The 16,604-nt window shown below is 46.3% G+C and overlaps 1 long non-coding RNA gene and 1 other non-coding gene across 4 annotated transcripts in view; one reads left to right on the forward strand and one right to left on the reverse strand.

Annotated features, from left to right (window-relative positions):
- Positions 1–16,604, reverse strand: part of LOC103162023 — a 24,310-nt gene continuing 7,706 nt past the window's right edge. For all 3 annotated transcript variants that reach the window (XR_004770969.1, XR_003487453.2, XR_003487452.2), the window contains exons 3-4: positions 1,345–1,439; positions 1–601 (exon numbers count right to left, since the gene is read on the reverse strand). This is a non-coding gene — a long non-coding RNA (uncharacterized LOC103162023). The remainder of the gene's footprint in view (positions 602–1,344; positions 1,440–16,604) is intronic.
- Positions 3,310–3,441, forward strand: LOC113836946. Its single transcript, XR_003487471.1, has one exon. It is a non-coding gene; the product is annotated as a small nucleolar RNA SNORA70 (small nucleolar RNA).

Consider the following 16,604-nt stretch of genomic DNA (forward strand, 5'->3'; position numbering starts at 1 on the left):
CAGGCTGGTCTCGAACTCACATAGATCCGCCTGCCTCTGCCTCCCGAGTGCTGGGACTAAAGGCGTGCGCCACCACCGCCCAGCCTAGCTTTAAGTTTTACTTTTATTTGCGTGTATCAGTGTGTGCCTACTTGTTTGTATGTGCCCCACATGCATGCCCCGCAGAGACCGGAAGAGGGCATCAGATTCCTTGGAATTGGAGTCATAGGTGGTTGTGAGCCACCCCTTGTGGTTGCTGAGAACTGAACCAAGGCCCTCTGCAAGAGTGGCAAACACTAACTGCTGAGTCGTCCCTCCCTCCAGCCCCCAAAGAACAACTTTTGAGAGTCAGTTCTCTCTTTTTGCCTTGCACAGTCGGATCTCTCATTGTTTCTGCTACTCTGTGTGCTCCGGGCAGCTGGCTGTGAGCATCCAGGCAATTCTTGTCTCTCCTGCCGTCTCACGCACGGGAGTGCTGGGGTTTCAGATGTGCGCAGAAATCAGACGTCTTCACATGGGCTCCAGGGACTGAGGTCTGCTGCTTATTAGGTTTGTGCTAAGCCGTTTCTCCAGTCCCAGAAGAAGATACTTCTAAGTTGAGTACCCAATAAGGTTTTAGGACCTAGAATGCATTAAGGGGGGAAAAAAACTCCTTGTCAGTAATAAAAGGACAAATAATCGAATTTAAATCAAAAAAAATATTCAAGAAACTTTTTTTCAGAAATATATGCAAACAGCCAGTAAGTACTTAGAAATATACACATCATTTGTCTCCCAGAAAAGCAAATCAAACCCAAACTGACATACTACATATGCTAACTGGGAAAACTATAGTTTTTTTTTTCTTTTTCCCCTTTTGCATGTGAGTGATGTGTATGTAAATGTCTGCTTGTGTGGAGCCTCACATGTGTTGCTGGATGCGGGCGCACATGCGAGTGGCAGCCTGAGGTTAATGGCTATAATCACACTCAATGATTCTTCCACCTTGTCTGTAGTCAGGGTGTCTCACTCAAACCCAGAATTCACCGAGATAGCTAGTCCTGCTAGCCAGCTTGCTCTGTGGTTCCGTTTCTACCTTCTAAGGCTGGAATGACACCTGGCATTGACATGGGTGCTGGGGATCCGAACTCTCATGCTCACCCTGGCGTGCGAGCGCTTCAACCATGGAAGCATCTCCCCAGCCTCACCCACTATAAGTCTTGAGTGACATAAATTAACGAGTTGGCAAACACACAGAGAAAATGGAGCTCTTGTGTACCGATAGTGAAGGTGTAAAACAACTCGGCTGCTGTGGAAAACATAGTTACGTAGTGTGGTATTCAATAACACCAACTTGACAGGCTGTGAAATCGCCCGTGAACAAACCTTTAAGTATGCTCCTTAATGGGTTTCCAGACTGGGTACCTGGGGCAGGAAGACCAATCCTAACTGTGGGTGACATCATGGCATGGTCTCGGGTACTGGAACAAAAAGGCAAAAAAAAAAAAAAAAAAAAAAAAAAAAGAAGCAAGAGGAACCACAGCATTCAGCTCTCCCATCTTCTCCTCCATGATGGACTGTACCCTCTTGAGTGAGCCAAAATAAGCTGTTCCTTTCTTAAGCTAATTTTGAAAAGTGTTTGATCAAAGCAATGAGAAAGTTAGCATCAAGAAGTGGAGCACTCCGAGAAAAAAACAAAACAAAAATGGCATGGTGGAACACACCTTTAATCCCAGCACTCACAAAGCACAGACAGGTGGATCCCTGTGAGTTCAAGGCCAGCCTTGTCTACAAAACAAGTTCCAGGACAGCCAGGGCTACACAGAGAAGCCCTGTCTCAGCAGGAGAGGGCCAGTGCACCAGAAGAACATGGAAGCTTTTGCACTTTAAACTAGCAAAACTCTAGACTACTGGAAATGGACTTTAGTGCGCCATTCTGGTGGGAGTTTAGGAGGCCAGAATGCCAAAAGAAATCCAGACAATGGAGGCCCCACCCCGGAGATTCCAGAGGTGAGCAAGGTCTTTTTCAGAAACTGAGGCTGGAGTCTACTTAGATTGCATTTCGGCAAAGAATCTGGCTATAATCTATCTACCCACGACTTGAGAACATGAGTAAGGCTGAATTCAAAGTAACGGACTAATCTGTTTGACAGAGGAAATGTCAAAATGGGGTAACGTTTAGATTGTGTCATGGTTACTGCTTACTGCCCTTGTCTAGTAAAGGTGGGGGGGAGGGGGAGGGGAAACCCTAGTACTATGGAACACAGTAGAAAAGGTGCCACGCATTGAAGGCTCCACCCTGTGAAAATTCACTGGAGTAGTGAAAGCCTAAACTCAGAATGCAGCTGAAGGGGTTTCCCATCCCAAAAAGACCCATCAGGGAAATGTCTCCCCAGGTTTCCACACAGAAGCTGGTGGGCACAGTGCTCCAATGAGGCCAGGCTACGCCTTGAGCTGGCAGCAGCACAACTTGGCAGTGGGACTGCTTGGCATGGAACCTGCCAGAGTGAAGGGATTGGAGAGGCTTGCACCAAGGCTCCCGAGAGCCACTGAGGACAAGCAGCATGTGTCAGGGTTAGAGTCCCAACTAGGAGGCTCTGAGAGCCATCAGGTGAGACTGTGAGGGTGAGGCCTGCACTGCAGTTGAGCCCCCAGGATGCTGGTAATGCCAACACTATGACACACCTGCTGATGAAAGCGGAGATGTGACCAGAGTCTGGAGGGTCAGAGCCTGAGCTCTGGAAACCTTACCGAGCTCAACCTGGGCACCTGCTCAGCAGGACAATTAAACAGGTAAGTTGTAAGTTGTATTGAAAAGCAGAAAATCAAGTTTACTCAGTGTGACCATTGAAAGATCAAAGAGGTCCAGCGACTGCTGGAGTCCATCTTTGCATTCCTGAGATGTAGGCTTAGTTCTTTTTACATTGCGTTTGCTTATTTGTAACACACACACACACACACACACACACACACACAAACACACACACACACGTGTGTGTGTGCTGCAGAATGCATCTGGAGGCCAGAAGTCATCTTGCAGGAGCTGGTTTTCTCCTTCTACCATGTGGGTCTCCAGTACCCATCTCAAATTGTCAGACTTGGTAGCAAGCACCTTTACCTACTGAGCAATCTCACCACCCTTGTTTTTAATTTTTTTTTTTTTTTTGAGGTTTAGGTTAAATGGAGAGCAGGAACAGGAAGTGTTCTTAACACTGAGCCATCTCCCCGGTCCTAAAGTAGCCATTTAAAAAAATCTTTAACACACAAATACAGAAACAAACGTTGACCTAATTTTCTAAGTAGCCAAAGTCTTAAAAAGAAAAAGAGCAGGAAGCACAAGCAATTATCTTAGTAAAACATAGAAACACGTGTATACACTTTCCCCATGGGAGCCTGGTGCCCAATGGTTACAAAAGGTGCTCCTTGGTAGGGTGTGCAGCCTGTTACCTATGTGGGCTGCCCTAAGGGACCTTGGAGACAATTTTTCTGGCTGTTATTCAAGTCTCTGATCTCAATGCTGTCCCCAATCTAGGCTCCAGACAAGTGTTCATGGTGCCTTTGAGAAGCCCCAGGGCTCAGAGGCCAGGGTTCACACTGGCCAGGTCATCATGTCCATCTGCACCAGACTGCAGAATAAGGACATGATTGAGGCTCTTCAGAGAGCCAAGTTCACGTTCCTTGGCCTCCAGATGATCCACATCTCAAGAAGTGGGTAGGTGCTCAAATATCTCAAGAGGACCCCTCAAAGGGGGCTGCCAAAATACCAAGGACAGTCATACACAGAGCATAGTAGCCCAGATATCTCAGCAAATCCTCAGTGATACGGAACTCCCAAAGACAAAGCCAGTCACCAAAAACCAGTTGCTGAAATGGTACAGAGAAAAAAAAAAAAACTCAAAGGGGACCCCAAAGAAGACACCCTACTGGGGAGAAGCTTACCAAAGGTCAAACCTTCTCAGGCATCCAAAAGACAATCGGAACACTGTTTCTCTGCTTTACCAAATAGAGAGGTAAGAAACTGATGGCAAATCAAGTAGGAAGGTGAGAAAAATCCCTGAAATAAGATGGTTCCAGAAGCTGTGTAGGACTATTGTGTTTCTTCTCCGTCTGGTGTCAAGTGGCTAATGCCACTGGTTTGGCCTTTTCTCCTGGTTATGGCTAATCAGAGCCTGAGCCATGACAGCCCTAATAACCTAGACTTGGCCACCTATCCTCAATACGCCAATGACAGAGACAGGTGATAGCGAAACACAGAAAGGGAGACTGATTCGGTGTGGCCACATTAGGGATAAGAACAAAGAGTTCCGGGAACACCCACATCTATTTTGTGGCCCTGATGTAAGGTTCAGACTTAAGTAGAGAAGCAAGGTCCTGCTCAAGATGTCCCATCCATCACTGACAAATCATCATCTCTATCTCCCCTGCAAAGCAGTCTAACAAATTGTCAGAACTGTGTGAGATCTCTTTCCCAGAAAAATATTCCCGCTCTGGCTGACACTAGGCTTCAGTCTTCCTTCTCAAGCAGAAAATTCCTAGGAAATTCCAACTTCTTGGGGAGCCATTATTTATAGTTCAACAGTCAAAGAGAGGGCCAAAGTATTAGTCTCTTTAGAATGTCTTTGTTCATATCAGGAAGGCTGCACAGACTTGAGGAGGGGCTGGATCAAGAGACTATGAGTGCTACGAGCAGCCCTGGAGGTAGGGGGAGGCTACCCAAGCCATCTGGAGCCTCATGAGCCGTTGATGCCAGGTATAGAGATGCAGGAGTAGATTCTGCCATGCAGAGTTTCCATCTTGCTTTGGTCTGATCATTTCTTGCTATTCCCCATTCCTCCTCTTGAAGTGGAATATTCATTATGTGCTATGAATGCCAGAAGTTTGTAACTTTTTATTGTATGGGAGCTCACAAGTCAGAGATTTTAGACTTTTGAAAAGTGTTGGGATTCTTATGGACTATGGAGACAGTTTAATGATAAATTGAAATTTACCTCATAAATGGTTTTGTGGCTATGGGGACAAAGGTGATATGTCTGGGTGTCATTTTGTCTCAAGGGATGGACTTGCAATGGTCAATATTGACTTGATAAGATCTAGAACTCTTAAAAAAAAAAAACTAGAACTCCCTGAAGAGGAAAATCTCTGAGCATGTTACTGAGTTTTTAAATTGGATTAACTGAGGTAGTGTGGTGGTTTGTTTGAATGAGAATGTCCCCCATAGGCTTAGGTGTTTGAATACTTGGTCTCCAGTAGGTGGTGCTGTTTCAGGAGTGCTAAGAGGTGTGGCCTTGCTAAAGGAAGTATGTCACGGTTCAGGGGGCAGGCTCTGAGGTTTAAAAGCTACAGGGTATTCCCAGTAACCCCCATTTCCTGATGTAAGTCCTTGGGTCTCAGCTTCCACTCTGACTGCCCTGTTTGCTGCCTGCTGCCATATTGTCTCTGCCCTTATCTTATGGACCCAAACCCTCTGGACCCATAACCCCCAATAAATCCTTCTGTTTGTAAGTTGCCTTGGTCATGGTGCTTTATCACAGCAATAGAAAAGTAATTAATACAGATAGGGAGACCCGTCCCTAAATGTGGGTACCAACATCTCATGGGCTGGGGTCCTGGACTTAACCAAAGGGCACAGCATCCACTGCCTTCTGCTTCCTACAGCACATGTAGACACTGTCTCTGTCCCCATCAGTGAACCCTCCTAAACTGTAAGCCCTTCCTCCCTTAAGTGGCTTTTGTTAAGTATTTGATCTTGGCAGTGAAAAAAGTGACTCACACATCTTATGAGCCAGCAATTCCATTAGTGGGTATAGACTCAAGAAAGTTAAAAACAAGTTCACACAAAAACTTGTTCGTGAATGAATGCTCATAGCATTATGGTTTCCTTTTTCAAACATCTTTGTGTGGCAGTACAGGGATTGAACATGGGACCTTGGGTATACTAGGTATCATGGTTAGTTTTTGTCAACTTGACACAAACCTAGACAACCATGGGAAAGGGAATCTCAACTGACAGAATTGCTTCTGTCAGTTTGGCCTGTGGGCATGTCTGTGGGACATTTTCTTAACTGCTAACTGACGTAGAAGGGCCCAGCCCACTGTAGAAGATAGTATGCTTGGGCAGGCAGCCCTGGGCTGTATGAGAAAGGTACTTGAACTAGCCATGGGAAGCAAGCCAGTAAGCAAATTGTCCCAGGTCTTTGCTTCCATTCCTGCCTGGAGTTCCTCCCTTGGCTCCCCTTTCCTACCCCAAGCTGCTTTTCGTCAGTGCTTATCACAGCAACAGAAAACAAACCAGGACATGAAGAAAGCACTGTATCACTGGCCCATAGCCCAGGCCTTTGATAGTATTATGGGTAAACACAATTAAGTATCCACACAATGGAATATAATTCATGCATAAAAAGGAATGATGTTCTGAGACTGAACCCAGAGCCCAAAGCATGTAAGGTAAGTTCTCTATTACCAAGCTATATCCTTGGACCACTTGCCTAGCACATATAAGGCTCTAGGCTCTCTCGCAATACCACACACACACACACACACACACACACACACCACACAAACACACACATGTATGCACTATATACCCCACACATATACACACACCATACATACGAACACACACACAGATCACACACATTCCACACACTACATACACACACACTCATACTTATTTTGTCTCAATAAGAAAGTCAGAACGCACAAAAGAGACCTTCCATCTGAACCGGAAGTTGGTACAGTCTTAAGAAGGGTATCAAGTGCTGAAGTAGGTGTCTGGGAGCCACCCAGGTCCCCACTACCACCTAACAAAGAGAGGTAGGGAATGTACCAACCAGGCAGGGTTGAAGCCTCTTGTGGCTGCTAAAAGAGAAAAAAGGAAAAGTCCATTGACCAGGAAAGGCTTGTCGCAGACCCAGAGCAGATGGCAGACACCAGAAGGCATCCACATGACTGATGGAAGCCCTGCTCCCTGCATCAGGACAGGACTTTGGTAGAGGAGGACCCAGAAATGGACCTCGGAATACTCAAGGTGACCAAGGACAGAAAGACATTAGTCACAACCAAGGAGCCACAAAAAGCCTCCCCATCTTAAGAATGAGCACCAAAACAAGACAGCATTTTCCTCCAATTAAGCTGCCAGAAAGAGTCTTTGATATGGAACATTGTGGGACACTGAGTGCCGTCACTGTGCAGATGGCAGGAATGAGAACTGGTACAGCCACTTTGGGAGGCAACTTGCCAGTATCTGTCCAAGAGAGGTGCAGAGCCTATGATTCAGCCAAGTCCTGGGCCCAGTGCTCATTACAGACACACCCCCGAGGGTACAGGGCACTCAATGTGTTTATGGAACACCGTGTGCAGCAGTAAAAGGTTGGCTGAAGCCTCAGTGTTCATGAATATGCAAACACCTAAAAAGCCTCTACCCAAGGTGGTCGGGTGCCACTCATCTGTAATCCAGCACTTGGGAAGTGGAGGCCAAGGAGTAGGAGTTCAAAGCAAGGGTCATAGCAATTTGAAACCAGCCAGGCTACAGGGGAGCCTATCCCAAAAAAAAAAAAAAAAAAAAAAAAAGGAGGAGAAGAAGAAGGAGGAGGAGAAAGGAAGGAAGGAAGGAAGGAAGGAAGGAAGAAAGAAAGAAAGAAAGAAAGAAAGAAAGAAAGGAAGAAAGGAAGAAAGAAAAAGAAGTGTCTACATTCTCTGACAAAAATGAGTAGTTCTGGGTATAAGTGAAATGAACTATAGGACATAAAATTGGATTTTTTAAAAGGAGTCTAGAAGAGTACATACTGTGTATCATTCATGAAAAAAATGTGTGTGTGTGTGTGTGTGTGTGTGTGTGTGTGTGTGTGTGTGTGTGTGGTCTGTATATGTGAGCACAGGCATACAAGAGCACAACTTTTTTGGGGGGTGGGGGACAGGCAGGTTGAGACAGGGTTTCTCTGTGACTTTGGAGGCTGTCCTGGAACTAGCTCTTGTAGACCAGGCTGGTCTCAAACTCACAGAGATCCACCTGCCTCTGCCTCCCGAGTGCTGGCATTAAAGGCATGCGCCACCACCGCCAGGCAGAGCACAACTTTTGGAATTAGGCTGTCATCTTCGACTTTGAGTCCTGGGGATCGAACTCAGGTCGTCATTGTTTGTTCTGCCAGTGCCCTGCCAGTGAAGCCATCTCACTAGTCCTGGCTGGTTCTTTCACTGGAATCTGTAAGCTTTCTGCCTTTTTACATGTTGACTTACTGATCTGTGGTTTTCTTCCGGGCATGTGGGGACCCGAGTACAGAGCTTCCTGACATCCCAGGAAACACAGTAACTGACAACACAGGAGGGGCAGCCACAAAGGAAGCAGGCAAACAGCAGCAGGCCTGCGGGGACCACCTGATGGGGACACTGACAGCTAATTGTGAACTTTTAGCAACTTTTGGGAGGCTCAGGTTCTCCCTCCTTTATCAGATTTCGCCACCTCTTCCATGATTGGTTCTATTCTTCAACCTATTTTCATGCCCACATTCAGCCTACCAGGGCCCCCTATAAATCTGAGCTTCAGAACAGAGTGAGTTAAGAGTTCAGAGGAAAAAGCCCTTAGCTTGTTCAAGCTAGCCTCCCGAACTCATTCCTGTGTCTGCCTCCTAGACTCCAGGCTCTCGCACACGGTAGGAATTCCCATAGCAGTTTCCAGCCCACTGACATCAGGCCACCAACTCTCAGAGCCGCAGACTTACTCTGAAAGGGTGGCTCTTGATTGGCACCCCCACACCTTCAAGAGCTTTGCGTGTAATATTTCCAGGGTGCTAGCCTGGAACCCGGTTTCACTTCAGATACTGTAAATAAGGGGTGAACCCCTCTGTCCAGTTCTACTAATTTACCCTCTTTTCAAGGCTCCTCGGATGCTTAGCTCAGGAAGACAGGAGCTTTTCATGGGCACATCAGCCAGGGGAGGCCTGGTATCCAGATAGGAAAGAATACTATGTCTCTAGGTTCAACGCAATGAGGAAGAGCAACGGTCAGTTCTCATCCTTGCCAGCCCAGAGTAGGAGCAGAAGGGTCAGTGTTTAACAGCTGGCTCCGGCTGTGGGTAGCACCCATGTGTTGCATTGGCTGGTTTACACCGTCAATCATAAGCATCCTGCCATGGCCAGTTTGCCAGTGTGAAGCTACAGCATGGCCACTTGCGTACAGCATCCTGAAAACCTAACCATCTGGCTTTGGCTGCACAACCTGGCTCTTCGAAGTTCACCCTTGGAAGTGAACTCGTTCAGGTGACACTCGGAGGCCAGAGGGGGAAATGGAGGCATGTGGTTACTGGCAGAATTCACAGCACTTTACTCTCAGAGGGAGTTGGGTGTGTGTGTGGCAAGGGCAGGGTTAGACCTGCTGTGTGTTGCCTCCACTCGTCACTTCGGACACAGGAGCAAGCAGGGAAGCCGGACACCTCCTTCAAAGCCCTCTCTGCATTGTGAGGAATCAGGAGAGTGACACATGGGGCCTGAGTACTGTGTACCAGACTTCTTTGGGGCCACCAGCCAGCTCCCAAATCATGACACAGAGACTTATCAGTTAGAATGCTCGGCCTTCTCTTATGTTTGTTTATCCCACCAGCTCTTACAACTTAAATTATCTTGTTTCTCTTCTAGTATGTTTTGTATTAAGGCTTTTTACCTTCATTTCTTTCTCTTCTATCTGTCTATCTGTCTATCTACCTATCTCTCTTACTTTCCTGCTGTCTCCATGGCTGGCTGGCTGGTGGCTGCCCTGGCTTCTCCCCCCCCCACATCCCTCTCTCTCCCTCCTCTCCTGTTTTCCTCTTGAGCCTTGATTTCTCCTCCCACTTAGTCTCTCCGCCTGCTGGCCCTGCCTTTCCTTTCTCTGCCTAGCTATTGGCTGCTCAGCTCTTTTTTAGACCAATCAGGTGCCTTAGGCAGGCAAGGTGAAACAGCAACACATATTTACATAATTAAGCAAATGCAGCATAAACAAATGTAACCCATCTCTATAAAATTAAAATAATATTCCACAACAATGCTGCCTATGTGTAGCGTGTTCAACTCAGTGAGCCACCTCTGTTGTCTTCATATGCCATAGGTTAGCTCCCAGGTTACCTGCTGTTCCTTCAACCCCATTCTTAGGACTTGCAATCTTGAGCACCAAGGAAGGGGAGGAAGGCAGAAGCAGCTATTGAGCACCCAAACAAGGCAGGGTATTTCACGTATGCTGTTGCCCTTGCTTGTTCTCATAACCCACGTGGCACAGACACTCCAGGGCAGATGAAGACTCACTTCAGAGGCTCAGGGGTGGCAGAGATGACTCAGGTCAGGAATGGCGTAGAGGCAACACTCGACTATCTGGTTCTGAAAGTCAGCCTCACTGCCAGCCCCACGATCTCGAGATACAGGGGCTTAAGGGCTCCAGGACCACCCCCAGTTCCAAGTCAAGACTGCTCCCTTGATAGCCACATCTTCCTCTCATCATTTTCTCCCTTGCATTGCATCTTTGAGGATTTGCTTTACTGGTCTTATTCTTCCCAGACAGACTTGAAACCTCGCTACTCAACACTTAAGCCAAACACGCATCAACTCACACGACGTCTGATTTCATTAGTTAGCTTCACTTCACATCAGAACTTATCGTCTAAACCACGCACTGCATGAAATCCTGAGTGTCAACAGGCCCTAAGACAGAAAGCGAGAGAGAAAACCACAAAGAAGGCACCCAAAGGATGTGACTTCAGCTCCCACAAGAAACACCCAGAAATTCCAGGAGTTCAGCTCTCCAGAAAGAAAGGGACACAGGGTGGATACGTAGCCCAGTTACTAGATTGCTCCCTAAAATGCACCCAGTGCTAGGTTTGATATTCAGCACTGCATTGGAGGTACATGCCTACCATCTAATCTAAAAAAGAAAGACAAAGTTACAACTCAAATCCAGAAGAAATGTGGAGTACTGTGGAAAACAAGGGTTTATTTCTTCTTCCCAAGTCACTTTTGGTCATTATCTTTATCACAGCATTAGAAAGCAAGCTATGAGAAGCGCTAATTAGTGGGTAGAAACATAAATTTGTGGATTAGAAGGCAGCTTGGCAACATGTCCATTTAGTGGAACAGTGATAGGCTATCCTGTAAGGCCTGTGGTCTCCAGATCCATGGGCTCTTGACCAGTTTGCCGTTCCCGACATGAATTGCCTCTTGTGGAATAGGCTTCCAATCAAATCAGAAATTGGTTGGTTAGCCCCATAGCTTTCACGCCACTATTACACCAGCCAACAATACCTTGCCAGCAGGTCAGTACTGTAGCTTTCAACAGTCACATCTGGGCAACGCCACTGGTGATGTTTCTCCCCTGTGGGCAGCATAGTGCCTTCTGGCCCTATGAAAGCTAGCCAGCAGAGAGGAAGTCTTCAGGTCAGTTCCAGCTTGGATTTTCTGAACAGTTTCACTGTATACCTCCGATTATACAAGCTATACTCACAGATTTTTATATTCAAATACAAATTCTATATAAATCTATATAGAGATATTAAAAAGTGAGAAACATAAGGATGAGGTCACTGGAAAAAACAATAAAGATAAAATGCCTGCTTGTTTGCAATATAAAAGATCTATTTGTCATCACTAAAATATTAACATATAGCGATGTTTTTTTCTCAATTTGAGAAAACATTAATACTAATATATTTAGTAAGAGCAATGAGATTCAATGGGTTTTGTATTTTTATTTCACGTGCATTGGTGGTTTTTGTTTTGTTTTGTTTTTTGCCTGCATGTATGTCTGTATGAGGGTGTTGTATCTCCTGGAACTGGAGTTACAGACTTGTGAGGTATTATTCGGGTGCTGGGGATTGGACCTGGGTCCTCTGGAAGAACAGCCAATGCTCTTAATCACTGAGCCATCTCCCCAGTCCCAAGGGTTTCATTATATTTTACAACTCTTACCACAATATTTTTTTGTACTCTGGTTAATAGATGTGGCTCTAAGTTTTAATGACCAGCTTAGATGAAAAAAGTGCCCTCGATGAACTGTGTAAATATAACTGCTTTCCAGTTTCTGGGGGCAGAGGTCTGAATGGAGTCCAGTGTTGTGAACATGTTAGATAAGAACTCTGTGATGGCTAATGTTGGTTTTCAACTTGACTTATCTGGAAAGAGGGAGCCTCCATCAGATTAGATTGGTCTGTGAGCATGTCTGTGGGGCATTTTCTTGATTGCTAATTGATATAGAAGGGCCCAGCTTACTGTGATCAGTGCCACCCCTAGGCAGCTAGTTCTAGGTTGTATAAACAAGCAAGCTGAGCAAGCTATGAGGGGCAATCCAGTAAGCAGTGTTCCTGTATGATCTCTGCTTCAGTTCCTGCCCCCAGGTTCTATAAGCCAGAAGTCTAAAGTAGGCCTCAGACAAGGGATGTAGCTCAATGGTAGAACACTTGCCTAGCATGTGTGAGACCCTGACTACAGTCCCCAGCATAGCAAAACAGGACAAGATGGGTCTCTCTTGGACTGTTCCAATCAGGGTCACTGGGCTGCAATTGGTTCTTCCTAGATACCCGGAGGCTCATAGCTCTCATCTTTCATCTCCCAAATCAGTAATGTTGGGCTGAGTCCTCATGTGGCCATTTCTTTTGCTCTTCTGTTTCCACGTAGAAACCACTGAGACATGGCCAGCATGGCTCTGCACATCCCAGCACTTGAGAGGAAGGCCAGGCAGATCTCTGGATTCCCAGCCAGCCTGGTCTACAGAGTGAGTTCAAGGACAGCCAGGGCTACACAGAGAAACCATGTCTCAAAATGAGAGAGTGAGAGAGAGAGACAGAGACAGAGAGAGAGAGAGTCAGAGACAGAGACACAGAGACAAGAGAGACAGAGAGGGAGAGAGAGAAGAGAGAGAAAGAGAGGAGAGAGAGAACCATATGATGACATTGGATCCACCTGATGATGCAAGATACCATCCCATCTCAGGGACAAGTAATTAGCAAGTAATTTGATTTTAATTGACCTTTTCCATCTAACATATTTGAGGTAAGGCCTCCTCTTTCTGGCATAAGCTCTGGCCTTTTCCTTCTTCCAGCATGAGGCATGAGATTCCTGGGAAAATTCCAGTTTCTTTTTTTTTTATTTTTTGGGTTTTTTTGTTTTGTTTTGTTTTGTTTTGTTTTTTTAAGACAGGGTTTCTCTGTGGCTTTAGAGGCTGTCCTAGAACTAGCTCTTTATCCCGATGCCTCTGCCTCTCTAGTGCTGGGATTAAAGACGTGTGCCACCTGCACATGGCAAATTCCAGTTTCTTGAGCACCATCTTTACAATTATTTCTGTAGACAAATGATATCTTCATTGCTTGCCAGGGGAGGAAAAAAAAGCATCCATACACATTAAATAAATAAATAAACACATAAAATAAATAAAAAATATTAATTTTTAAATTTTTTATTAAAAGTATTTTCAAAACATGTTTCCAAACAAAGATTAGTATCTAAAATAATAACTAAAATAAAAATAATTAAGGCATGAGCATAAGACTTAATAAACCTTTCTCCAAAGAAGAAACACAAATATCAATAAGTATATGAAGAGATAAGGAGCCAGGCGTTGGTAGCACATGCCTTTAATCCCAGCACTCAGGAGGCAGAGGCAGGCGGATCTCTGTGAGTTCGAGGCCAGCCTGGTCTCTAGAGCGAGTGCCAGGATAGGCTCCAAAGCTACACAGAGAAACCCTGTCTTGAAAAACAAAAAAACAAAACAAACAAAAAAAAAAGAGCTAAGGAGAGGGAAAATTGGGACATTATTGTTTAGTAGGTATGGAGTTATGGAGTTTTGGGTTATCTTGTATGTATGAGAGACAGTGTCTCGCTATTTTAGCCAGGATGGTCTAGAACTCCTGAACTCAAATGATCCTCCCACTCAGTCTCCTGAGGACCTAGAGTTACAGACAGATATGCATGGTCATGTCCAGCTTCAGCGGGCCAATTTTATAAGGTAAAAAGAATATGGAGATGAAAGGTGATACGTTTGTTTTCATGGTTGTGCAAAATACTTGTGGAAAGAACTTCAAAGGAGAAAGGACTTGTTTTTGGCTCACAGTCTCAGAGATGTCAACCTATGATTAACTGATACTGTTGTTTCCGGGCCTGTGATGGAGAAGCACTTTATGGCAAAAGGGTGTGGCAGAGTAAAACTACTCACCTCATGGCAGCTAGAAAGTAGAGACACACCAACAGAGAGACACAGAGAGAGGAAGGAAGGGCCTGAGGACAAGATATACTCTTCAAAGACTTGATCCCAGCAAGCCACTAACTTTGGCTTGGCCCCCTTTTTATTTAGTCATAAACTCATCAAAGAACCCCATAGGTGAAGCTAGCTTACCTCCCAATAGCACCACTGCTCTGGCTAAAGCCTTTCAATTCATGAACCTTTGGGGGACAATTCACATCAAAGCCTAACACTGGGGTTACTCCAGGAGAGCCCGGCAAGCCCTGTTCCTGTCCTGGCCCTTGGGTGCGTCCGCAGTTCATGGGCTGGTCAGGATGTTAAGTTCTCAGTGCACTCCAAGCCCCCTTGCAGCAACTTTCTCTCTGAAGTTCCTCAATGCCAAGGTCACAGCTATTCCTGCAGGGCCAGCTATCAGCTACCCAGTCCTGTAAGTCTGCCTTGAGATTTATGATTAACAGTGAAGATACTGGAGCCTGGGAACAAGGAACTGAATTCCTCCAGTCCCAAAGTTGTCATGGTTTATGAAGGGCAGGTGGTGGAGGGTGGTTTCCCTTAGCAACTCTATAAATCCTAACCCCTGTGGCTCCTGGCTTGAATGGACCCTTGAAGGGCTTCGGGGAGGTGGGGTGGAGGGAAGGAAGGAGGGCGGAAAAAATGAAGAGACAGGAAACTGAAGCAGAAGATAGAGAGAACAGATCTAACATCCCCCAGGTGCGACCACAGCGTTGTGACATTTCACCAGCGGTGTGGAAACAACTGTGAAGCCCCCAAATGAGAAGTGTGCTTGAGATAAGTCACTGGAAAGCGTGGGGGGAGTTCAACGGTCCATACATCTCCAACGCAGAGACTCCAAGATCCTCAAATCAGATTTCCCAGAGGAGCTAGTCAACAGATTTAAGGTGGCCCATACAGGAGTCCACCTTTAATCCCAGGTATACTAGGCCATGAGGGCGGATGGTTCAGGTGCCTGAGCACATCAGTGACCAACTCAGCCAGAAGCAGGAGGAAGGTTAAAAGTGGGATTAAGAGGAGCCGGTGAGTTGGCAAGGGTTTTGACGGGCAGTGGGTCATATCTGTGTCACGGGCTGGAAGGACAAAAATGGGATTAGGTCAAGGAGGAAGGTTGGCAAAGGTCTCATAGGCAGTGGGTCATATCTGTGTCGTGGGCTGGCATTAAGAGAAAAGGAAATCTGGCTGGAGGGACAGCTTGGCAGGAAAGCACAAGGACCTGAATTTGATCTCCAAAACCCGTGTTTTTCAAAAAGGCTGTGTATGGTGGCATGTATGCATCTCATCTCAGTGCTGGAGGAGTGGAAAAAGGAGGAGCCAAGGTTTGTTGGTTTGCTGGTCAGCCAGCCTCCTCTACTGGCCAGTGAGCCTGAGGAATGAAACCAAGGCTCTCTCCTGACCTCTACACACATGCATACATATGTACATCCGAATCCACATGGGCACCTGGACACACACACACACACACACACACACACACACACATACACACACACACACACACTACAGGGTGATCTTACAGCACAGAAAGGGACACAGAAGACACAGGGCTAGCTCTTGACCTTTAATTATAAGCAATGCTGGAAAGAGCTTGCGTGGTCAGTTACCCAAGGCTGGCTATCGTCATGACTCCTCCCTCTGGACATGCAATAGCTTTGCTGCATGGGTGTTGGGTTATGGGATGGGGCTATAGCTCAGATGGCAGTGTTGCCAAGGATTCGAAAAGTCTTGGGTTCAATCCTGAGCACCACATAACCTGGTGTGGTAGCACGCCCCTGTAACATTGGCAGCAATGACATGATGGCACGCCCCTGCAACAACAGCAGCTCTCGGAGATGGATGCAGAAAGGTCGGACGTTCAAAGTCACCCTCAGCTACACAGCAAATTCGAGGCTGCCTTGGGATAGACAAGACCATCTTCCAAAACTATGTTGTGTTTAGTTGTGTCGTCCCTCCTCCAATGGGGTGTTTTGTGGCCCTAGTTCTATGCAGACTCTGAAAGTGTCGTGATTCTAAAATTAATCTGACCCTATGAACTTCAGAAATAGTCTGCAGTCTGGCTCCTTTACTTCCATTCTCTGGAAGGGATGCGTGAGAGAGGAGACATGCCAGAGACAGATGACGGCATCTAGTGTCCAGGCCTGTGAGCGTGCAGCACCCTCCCCTGTAAAAGCAGAACATGGGTTAGCTACTGGCTTCTTGAGTGAGGGTGGTGGAAGCCAAGGAGGGCACGTGTCTGTAAAGAAGAGCAGCACTGGGTTTGCCCCTTCAGTCTCTCCAGAGTGCGGAAAAGAAAAGGGGGTGGAGGCTGCTGTGAGAAAAAAAAAAAAAAACAGCCACAACTGCCGTCAGAGAGTGGCTTACCACCCAAGTGGAGGCACTGTGGTTGTTGCCCGGAGCACAAAGGTGGCACTAGTGCCAAGGCACCTGCAGCTGGGGCTCAGGAA

This window comes from Cricetulus griseus, chromosome 8, assembly GCF_003668045.3.
Source record: "Cricetulus griseus strain 17A/GY chromosome 8, alternate assembly CriGri-PICRH-1.0, whole genome shotgun sequence".
NCBI classification, from domain to species: domain Eukaryota; kingdom Metazoa; phylum Chordata; class Mammalia; order Rodentia; family Cricetidae; genus Cricetulus; species Cricetulus griseus.